Here is a 10,279-nt window from a genome sequence, read left to right on the forward strand (position 1 = left end):
TCCGTAGCCAGGAGCCAGGAGTTCTTCTGGGCCTCCCATGAGGGTGCAGGGGCCCAAGCACTTGGGCTGTCTTCCACTGCTTTCCCAGGCAACACGAAGAAAGCTGGATCTGAAGACGAGCAGCTGGGACATGAACTGGTGCTCACATGGGACACTGGCGGCGCAGGTGGAGGCCCAGCCAACTATGCCACAGCACTGGTCCCCTTAGGATTCTTTTCTAATTTTAATGTCCTATTGTTCTTATTCAGAAAAATTGAGTATTTGAATGAAGAGAATATGTTCTCTTAAATTCAAGTATAATACCAGAGTCAACCTCTCTTGATTGATACCCAAAACCCAGTTGCTTTTTAAATCTCTTTGCTTGAAGTCACATGCAGAAGAAAGCAATACCATAGAAGTAAGAGGAAGGGTAATTATTTCCCTGGAGAACAATAATTCTGCAATAAATTTCAAAAACAGCACAATTTATCAAATTAAGCTTAGAGTCAAGGATATTAAATAGAGTTAACTTTGTAGAATTAAATTCTGATACCACAGGCTTCAAATGTTACTTTAAATGTATTCATTTTGAGAGAAATTAGTGGAGGGATCCTTAAGGCTTTGATTTGTGATTTTTTTTTAAGATTTATTTATTTATTTGAAAGGCAGAGTTACATTACAACAGGCAGAGGCAGAGAGAGAGAGGGGTCTTCCATTCTCTAGTTCACTCCCCAGATTGTCACAATGGCTGGAGCTGTGCTGATCCAAAGCCAGGAGCCGGGAGCTTCTTGCAGGTCTCCCACACAGGTGCAGGTGCCCAAGGATTTGGGCCATCTTCAACTGCTTTCCCAGGCCATAGCAGAGTGCTGGGTCAGAAATGGAGCTGCTGGGACTCGAACCAGCATTCATATGGGAAGCTGGCACCGCAGACAGCGGCTTTACCCACTATGCCACAATGCCAGCCCCTGGGTTTTGTTTTTAAAGTCTGGAAGAGTGAAACCTGTTTTACACCAGGCAGGATATAATGACTCTATGTGTATGTGTGCACTTTATTTTTATATTAATAGACTGCTGAGTAAGCAGTATTGATAGCAGCATCCCCTTCAAAGAAAAGTTGTACTTTCCAGTCATGCTTCTGTGCCTTGGCAGCTCCACATGGAAACAGTGCTTCTTTGATCCTATATTTAGTGCTGATATTGTTTATGTTTGAATGTTAAAAATAACTCTTTAAAGCTACATGCCCTAAGGTTAATAATAAAGGCAAATTCTCACCTTTTAGACAAGTTTGCATGAAGTCTTGGGCCACCTTCTGTGGCCATATACTTAGCTGCAATGCCCAAGAGGGCTTGAATCGAGTGGTAATTCCTGATGAAAACCTTCCCTCTCAACTCTCTCCTATACATATGTGCTCTAGCCCATGAAATGCTATTTTGACTGTCTTCTTGGCCAGCCTTTGCTCAAGAGAATCACTAAACCATTAATCTTAAAATTTAACAGAATGATGAAGAAGGTATGAAAAGAGAACACGGAAACAACACAGTGACACACATACTTATCCATCTACTTACCTATCAAGTGTTGATCGAACAGTCTATCTGTCCTTCAATCTAATAGATATTTTCTCTCTCTTTTTTTTTTTTTTTGCTTTAATCTGGGGGAATAATTCACAAATGGAAAGACGGAAATCGGCCCTCTCTTACTTAATTTAGATGCCATCTTTCCCAAAGTGCTGAGTATTGTCAGACTCTCCTGCACTCTCTCATTAATATTAACCATTTCCTCTAAAGTGTCTTACCCTTTGACTCACCGTGCTTTAAGGAGCCGTTATTTTTATAATGGTTTCTAAGTCACCATCAAAGAATTCTAGGATCTTTGAAGCATACAGGAAATCAACATTATCAGTCCTTTGGCCTTTGCAGGTAGTGTGAAGTAATTTTTCTAAGGCCTGGAGAAATTATAGTTGGGTCCCTCTATATAAGTTGAAGTCCATTCAAATCGACCATATTGTTATCAATGTCACTCTATTATAGTATAGATCACTACTGGAAAACCTTTTGTGTCTGTGCATTGTACTGCTACAGATAACACATGTTCTGCTCAGAGCTAGGGTATTTGTGTAGAAGAAAACTGAGACTATGTGTGGCCACTTCAACCTAATCTAGTTGAGAACTGAAATTCTTTTCAATCTGTTTACTGGTTGGTAATCAGGTTGGTAGTTTATGGGTGGGGATAGGGAAGGCTGTTAATGTTTGGTTTTGGTTTCTTTTCTGGTGACATCAAACAGGTGACTGTATGGCTTAGTAATCAGAGATGAACTATTCCCAAAAGTGTCTGTGTTGAATACATTCATTGATTGCTACTGATTAATCAAATCTCGTTAGTCTATCCTTGGACTACAAACCCAAACTCATTCCAAACTTGCTTCTACAACACCACATGTGACAGCTCTGTGATCTTGCCAAACCACCTGAAACGAATTATTTTCTTTGCACGCAAAAAATAATTGTCAGTTCTTTAAAGTTCAGACTGTAAAGGTTTTAAGTAATCAAAACCTTTTCTACACCTTGGGAGCACTCCCAAAGGTTAAATACATTTCTCTTCTAGCATCTACAAGATCATTATGGAAGAAGGGAAAAGTTTCTTCTTTGAAAAGGCATGAAAACCAAGTAGTTATTTGTGCCTGTAAATCCTTTTGGGTCCAAAGAACCAGCAAGATAATAAATTGTTTTGCTAAAAACAGGAAGTTTGGCAAAGATGCAAAAGTACAGCTAAACTTTGGCCAGGCAACCCAAAACATTGTGTTCTTCTTTGAAAGGATTTCTAGCAAGAAAAAAGTAGAGTGCCTTGAATACATAGTTTCAGAAACAGTGAAGGCATCTGGCAACACGAACTGCTTGCCAAGCTTGTGGTTGTGCTGTGCTTGCTGATGGAAAGATGTGCCAGTTTTCAATGACTTATGTCATGCACAGCTGGAAACCCACGCATAAATAAGACCTCGAGTGTTGTGAAGACTGAAAAGATTCGAACAAACCTTCTCCCCTGCCTTTTTCTCTGCCTTCACCCAAACTGTAAAAAAAAAAAATATTAAAGAAAAAGATTTATTGGGAGTTGAGATGGAGAAACGCCAACCTTGGGTTTCTCAGGGAAGCCTGTTTCTAGGCAAGAGTGCTGCATGGGTTAGACACACTCTGGAAATTGTTAGTTTCCACTCCCCTGCCCCCTTCAAATTCTTCATAGTCCCTGTTGCCAGCTTTATTAATATGATTGTGATTATGTGGCATCTGTTTTGGACATAGCCGATTGGATTGTAATTTCTACTCTAGTCCATCAGTTTGGAAAGACTTCAAACTGTGGGCCAGAAAAGAAAAATAAATTAACCCAGGGCATCTGGGAAGAAGAGCACTGTGCTTCTGTCCATTGGAGCTGCAGGGAACCCTGGCACGTCCTGACTGGAGGCAAAGGCGCTGGGGCAATGGAGCTCCTGGGGCTTGTCGGACGTCTTCCAGCGGGCAGTGGCCTCGGGGCTCCTTCGGTTCTGGCTCTACACTGGGGGATTCAGCTTGCAGTTTTGGTTTAGGATTTCAGCAGAGGAACTCCTAGTTGTAGTTCTTGCCACCTAGTCGAGACTGAATACACATATCCAGCCTGCTTGGTTTCTTGAGTAGTGGGAGCAGGACATGGAGCATTCCTTGAAGGTCACCAAGCAGGGCGTGCACCCTACCCGAGGGAGCTTGTGAGCACCTGCCACTGGGGACCAAGGGCATGTCAGAGGTAACTGGCTCCTGTCTTCCTTCTCATGAGGTGGTTTCTCTCTGGTCACAGTTCTCCTTTCCCTGGGCTTTCGTGACTGGCTGAACCTTTGCAGAATGTCTTGATTACAATTTCAAAATGTCTTCTCCTGGGGGACCGCTGAGGAGGCCAGCAGTGCACTGCAGTGATGGAGCGGGGATGTGGACTTCTGGCTGTGGCTTCTCACCGAGATGACTCTCTCTTCCCTGAGGTTTCTTCCTCTGTTGATGAGTCCTGATAACGGCTCCTACCTCGACCAGTGGAGAGGAGTAAATAACCGAACAGCACACCCGGCTGCTCACCGGCTGCCATGGGCATGGGAAGGGCCACGCTCTGATTTTCCCCAGGAGGTGGAAATGTTTTTGGCTTTCTCTGTTTGCATTTGTTCTTTTAGAGCAGAATAGTACCAGCTCTGAGACTGCTTAATTTTAAAAAGTACGAAAGTATGCAGCCCTTATTTGCTGATTGTAAAATGATTAAATGTTTATTTTATAGGCTTTTCAGGGGAGAAAGGAAACATGAAAGAACCGCCTTTAATTCACCACCTATAAAGATGCACCTACTTCCTTCCAGTCTTTTTTCTAAAGTTTTGCTTTAACATTAAATTGGATTATTAAGTTTAAATCATTAAATTTTACACGTAATTTTATAAACATGTTACAGTACATTAAATATTATTCTAATGTTTTAAAGATGTTATTTTAAAGGGTCTTAGAACGGTCTATTGTAGGGACATTCTTACCGGAGTTCAGGATTTTTCTCTTTTTTAAAAAAGATTTTATTTAGTGACAGGGAGGAGGGCATAGTGACAGAAAGGGGGAGCACAGAGAGAGAGAGAGCGAAAGAGAGAGAAAGAGGAGAGGAGAGGGGAGGAGAGAGAGTGAGAGAGAGAGAGAGAGAGAGAGAAAGAGAGGAGAGAATCTTCCTTTTACTGATTCACACCCAAATGTGTGGGGAGCAACTCAGACTAGACTAAGTTACTGGAATTAAGACTTATTCTATGCATCTGCTCTCCCACAATATGGCGCTGGGAGAGGAGTAAAAACAACTTTTACACAGCTGCCTCCAGTTCAACCAGTAACCTGCAGGAGCTGATCCCGCTCCTGATTGGAGGAGAGCAGCGTACTCAGCACGTGGGTAGCAGAGTTGGGATTGGTGGAAGAGGACTATAAAGGAGGAGAGAGACAACATGCACCGGGAACATCTATCTGAAGGAACACCTGAGCAGCCCCCGAGAGAGCCGGCCGGCGGTGTGCCGCTCCCCCGCGGAAGTGGGGAAAGTGGCAGGGGGCCCGCCCCTCCACGGAGGTGGAGGGGTCGGCAGCCAACCCGGGAAGAACCAGCAGCAAACCCGGGAAGGGCCGAGCAGACAAAAGAACAGTGCAGGGTCCTGTGTCGTTCCTCCACAAAGAGGGGGAGCGACACAAATGTCCACAACAAGAACTTCGTTCAGGTCTCTCACATGTGTGGCAGGCACTTGGACACGTCAGCAATCCTCTTCTGCTTCCCAAGCACATGAACATGAACTGGAATGGAAGAGATGGAGTTAGGATTTGAGTCAGGCACTCTACGGGATGGCAGCATCCCAAGTGGCCGCTTAACCTCCCGTGCCACATTGCTGGTCTCCTTCCTCTTTCTTTTCACATTTTTTTTAAAAAAAGATTTTATTTATTTTATTTGAGAGGTAGAGTTATAGACAGAGAGAGGGAGAGACAGAGAGAGAGGTCTTCTAGCCACTGGTTCACTCCCCAAATGGCTGCGATGGCTAGAGCTGAAGCGATCTGAAGCCAGGAGCTTCTTCCAGGTCTCCCATGCAGGTGCAGGGGCCCAAGCACTTGGACCATCTTCTACTGCTTTTCCAGGCCACAGCAGAGAGCTGAATCAAAAGAGGAGTAGCCAGGTCTGGAACCAGCACTGTTACGGGATGCCAGTGTTGAAGTGACTTCTTGCAGAACTGACGCCCCAGAGCCCCTATCCCTACTGTAAGTAAATGCATGCACTACAAGTATGTGTATATACCACATGTATGTGTGTACTATCTCTATATACTACATGCATGCAGAGTCTATATATGTATCTGTACACTAGTATGTATATGGCTATTACATGAGGGCATATGTGTGTGGCTGAGCAGATATGCATGTTGAACACGGAGGGAGAGGAGGACATTTCTGCTTCTCTTCCACCCCCACCCCACTCACTTTGTGCTGGTTCTGGTCCCCAGCATGGAGCGAGGGAGGCTGAAAGATGAAGATGCTGCCTTCCAGGCTGACTTAGTGATGCAGGCAGCAGGAGCAGGAGCAGGCGTCCTCCCACCCGGGAGACCAGAGCAGCACAGCGGAGGAGAGCGCGTCTCCCCACCTCTGCTTGGAACCTCACACTGCACTCGCCCCTGGAGGACTGACAGCTTTCAGCACTCTGCCTAGACACGGCTGTTTTCACGGTTAGCGCTGGCAATAGTGAGAACTGCAAAGCTTCCTGGGCGGCTTCGAGAATGGCGTTCCAGAAAAGAAGGCAGCCCTTGCAGAGAGACGTGCACAGAGCAGACGCCAGCGCCGAGTGCTCCCGGCAGACTGCTTTGCAGGCACTTGTGGGAGACCTCTTTGGGAGGTGGTGAGCCCAGAAACAAAATCCGTTAGGGTTGCTGCAGAGACTGGACCTTCTGTTTGAGCCCGCGGGAACTTCGCTAGTGAGAGGTGCATTTTACTGCTAATGTGACTTTATATGCCCACAGCCTGGCCGAGCTGAGGGCTGTTGGCTTTCATACAAGCAGGGCCCTATTCAGTGAGGAACAGAAAATTGAGCAGAAACTGAGCAAAGGGGGAAAATGTGATTACAGGGGGAAGTGAAGCCATGCAAATCTAAACCTGGAGCCGAGACGCGTTACTGAGAATTACAGGATCTGCAGGCTACAGGGAACACTGGGGGAATTCCACTTTGACCTCTGCGTTTTATGGGGGAGACAATGTGGCCTGGGGGAGTTGTCACTGCTCAGAGCCATGCAGGGGGTCAGTCTGAGCCAACGCCGAAGCAGAGGCCCACGGGCAGGAGGAGCACCTGGCGGGGCTCCTTCCACAGCCTCAGCCAACTGCATTCAGGCCTTGGAGACCGTGAGTACTTTGAAGGAGGGGGCCATGCTCACCAACTGTTCCACAGAGAAAGCTCTCAGGAGGGGGCTTCAGTGTTACAAGCGTGTTCTCCTGCTGGGCTTTTGAATCCCCATCAGGACCTGGACACCAGTGCTACGGCGCCTTGTTAGCTTCTTGTTCAACAAGCTACCTAAGATGAGCTACTTCTGATAGATTTATTTTGGTGTACGGTTTTGGAGTTCACAATGTCAGATCGGGTGGGCCCCCCTGGCTCAGCCTCACCCACGGGTGACACCAGAGGACAGCAATGGCAGAGCGTGTGCAGAAGCAGCATCACTTGGTGAGCCAGGAAGGAGACAGATGGACCAGGCCCAACTCGGCCTCTATACGCACCCCTGTCCCCAGGGCCACATTCTGAGGGCAAGCCCCCAGCAACCCTCCACCAGACCCTCCACCAGCTTAAGTTCTTAGTACCATCTGCTTACGTCTTTGGAGTTTAACATCCACATGAAGTTTGGAACTAAATCTTGCTCAAACCACAGCAGATACCAAGGCTCCCAGGGGATTCCAGTGGCGGCCACGGTCAAGAACCCCGGGTGAGAGGAGAGGTCTGCCCCTGTGCCCAGCTGCAGATGCTTGGAGCCTGATGTCAGCCAGCATTGGCAGCTGTGTCACCTGTAGCACTAGCCCCACTCTTACCCGATGGCTGTGGTTTATCTGTCCAAAGTGGCCCAGCTCTCTGATTTTTAAGCCCTGGTTGACGCTAAAGCCTGTGAGTCTAAGTGCAAAGAGACAGACATTGACCTATCACAGCTTTCATTAAGCACACCTTCTCTTTATTCTGTCATTTTTTCTCTTCACTTCCTGGCACAGACTCCCCTAGCCTCTTCATCACTCTTCAAAGACAGAGAAATGAAAACAAGTTGGGTTGCCTTGAGATCACCCCAGAGGCAAGCGACCCTCTGGTCCTTTCAGTCATGAGTGTGGCACGGGGACTTGCTCATGTGGGGGCAAGAACACTGCTTGCTTTCCGGGCCCTCGCGAAACGCCGGCACACTGCCCTCAACCCCACAAGACCTAGTTTTGGAAACACCAGCGTAATGCTTATGAAGTCACGCCCCATGAGGTTTGGTCTTGGAGAAGTGTTACGGCTGAAAGAACACAGCCCATGCAATCAGAAGTAATTTCAAAATAAATCAAGTCCTCACTTCTCCAACTCCATGTGTGAATGGGAAACTGGGGCCCCAACACTTCTCACATTCTCCCTTTTTCTTCCCTCATCCATTGCTCCCACGTGCTGACTGCTTCCCACAACACCCTCCTGGGCTCCTTCCAGCTGTTGCCTCTAAGCCACTGTGGTCCTTGTCTCCTGCTCGTTTGTTTTTTCTTTTTTGGATCCATCTCTCTCCCCAGAGACCCCCAAGTCTCCATTCAGGAGGTGGGACTGACCTCACAGAGCTAGAGGTGAGCTCTGAAAGCGGAGTGTTCCCTGCCACCTGGGTGGAGAGAGGGCTGATGGAGAGGCGCACGTACGCTAACTATTGGTGCCCCCTTAGCTCTGAATGTCAGTGTTGGGGGCCCCCGGGCACTGATGAGAGAGAAGCCTGCGCTCACTCTGTGGGTACCTCCAAGCAGAGAGCTGGCCTGGGCAACCTCCCAAGGTTCCTTCCTGCTGGGGACTCCTCTTCCCCTCACTCTTCACGTATGGAAAGCATATTTGGCAGAGTCTCACCTTGGACTCTCTACTAACTAGAATCTCACAGTCCTCAACTCAGCTGGCTGTAAAAGCCGTGTTCCATTAGGCTCGCTGCAGTCCTTTGGTTAAGACGTTAGAAACACAGGCCGAGTGAACTCGGTTTAATGTTTCCTTAGAGTTTTCCTGAAAGTGGGGAAGAGAGTTCTCTTTTTTCTTGATTTATTTATTGCCAAAATTTTCTTTCTTTTTTTGTAGCACTTGGGGTCAGAGCCGAGGGACCCCAGAGAAATCTCCATTGCCATGATGTAATTTTATGGACAGGAAGTTCCATTCCCCTCTTCTGTGAAAGTTGAGGATATCCTGCCGCACGACTTGCGGCCAGACTCTGAAGAATGCGTGGAGACCCCTTTGGAGTAACACAGGATGGAAGGGACTGTGAGGGTTGTCAGCAAACACACTTTATGTAAGGGGAAGGAGCTGTTGAAGTGTCTTAAAATCCTATTGAATTGCCGGACAGGAGAGTACTGTGAAAACATCGCTGAGGCATATTAATGATTCAGATATGGAAAAGGGGTCACTGTGCCCTTGGCACCTATTTCATTCATTGCACATATGTGTTAGCCCTGCCGATAGCAGCCTCAGTGTTAGAGTAGGAGTCCCCAGATTTGAAAAACTCCCCAGGGAGACCCAAAGCCAGTAGCCACAGGGACTCCATATAGCTGGGAGTTTTTATGCCAATGATCTGTTCTCTCAGTGTCATGGGAGGTGGGGAGAGATGAATTTTAGAACCAGAATGACCTCAACTTATATGATTCATTAACTGTGTAAATTTCAGCCTTTAAATTTTTATATCTGTGCAACATGCATGTTAATCATTTCTCCTTTTGTATCTAGTCATTTGAGGAGCCAATGAGAAAACATGTCTTGTGTGCTGGCATTATACCTGGCTCATAGTAGATGCACAAACTCCACATTCCCCTTTTTCAGATACACATATGCACACACGTGGAGTAATTCCTTAGGGGAGTTTTTCCTCAAAGTTCCATTATTTCTGTTCTGAAGTATCAGTTCTTTTTTTTAACGATTTATTTATTTATTTGAAAGTCAGAGTTACACAGAGAGAGGAGAGGCAGAGAGAGAGAGAGGTCTTCCGTCCGATGGTTCACCCCCCATTTGGCCACAACAGTCGGAGCTGGGCCGATCCGAAGCCAGGAGCCAGGAGCCGGGAGCGTCTTCCCAGTCTCCCACACGGGCACAGGGGCCCAAGGTCTTGGGCCATCTTCTACTGCTATCCCAGACCATAGCAGAGAGCTGGATCGGAAGTGGAGCAGCCGGGACTCAAACTGGCGCTCATATGGGATGCCGGCGCTGCAGGCCAAGGTGTTTACCCGCTGCGCCACAGTGCCTGCCCCTGAAATATCAGTTCTTAGCAGATAGAGAAAATGAGTAGATTGCGCTAATTTCTTTCCAAACTGTGAGTGACCGCATAAACTTTTAAATAAACCGATGGCCGCTGTCTTCATTTTAAAGAGAGCAAAAAAGTGGAAAGCTCACTCCTGTTCTCACCACGTGTGCAGCCAAGCTGGGAAGTCATGATGCATACACTGTCTACATTCTGAGATGAAAAACAAAGACATCAGAGTTTTGTCACTATTTCACTTACTAAAACACCCAAGTACATCACCAGCCACAGTAAGGCAGCCAGTTCTGTCTCCTTTTGAGTGGG

At 46.9% G+C, this 10,279-nt stretch overlaps 1 long non-coding RNA gene across 1 annotated transcript; it reads left to right on the top strand.

Moving 5' to 3' along the window:
* Positions 1 to 5,594: 5,594 nt before the first annotated feature.
* LOC149128076 (uncharacterized) lies at positions 5,595 to 9,255 on the top strand. Its single transcript, XR_016229681.1, has 2 exons — positions 5,595 to 5,750; positions 5,993 to 9,255. It is a non-coding gene; the product is annotated as an uncharacterized LOC149128076 (long non-coding RNA).
* The last annotated feature ends 1,024 nt before the right edge of the window (positions 9,256 to 10,279 follow it).

Source organism: Oryctolagus cuniculus, chromosome 2 (genome assembly GCF_051225735.1).
Source record: "Oryctolagus cuniculus isolate XC-2025 breed Fujian yellow rabbit chromosome 2, ASM5122573v1, whole genome shotgun sequence".
NCBI lineage: Eukaryota > Metazoa > Chordata > Mammalia > Lagomorpha > Leporidae > Oryctolagus > Oryctolagus cuniculus.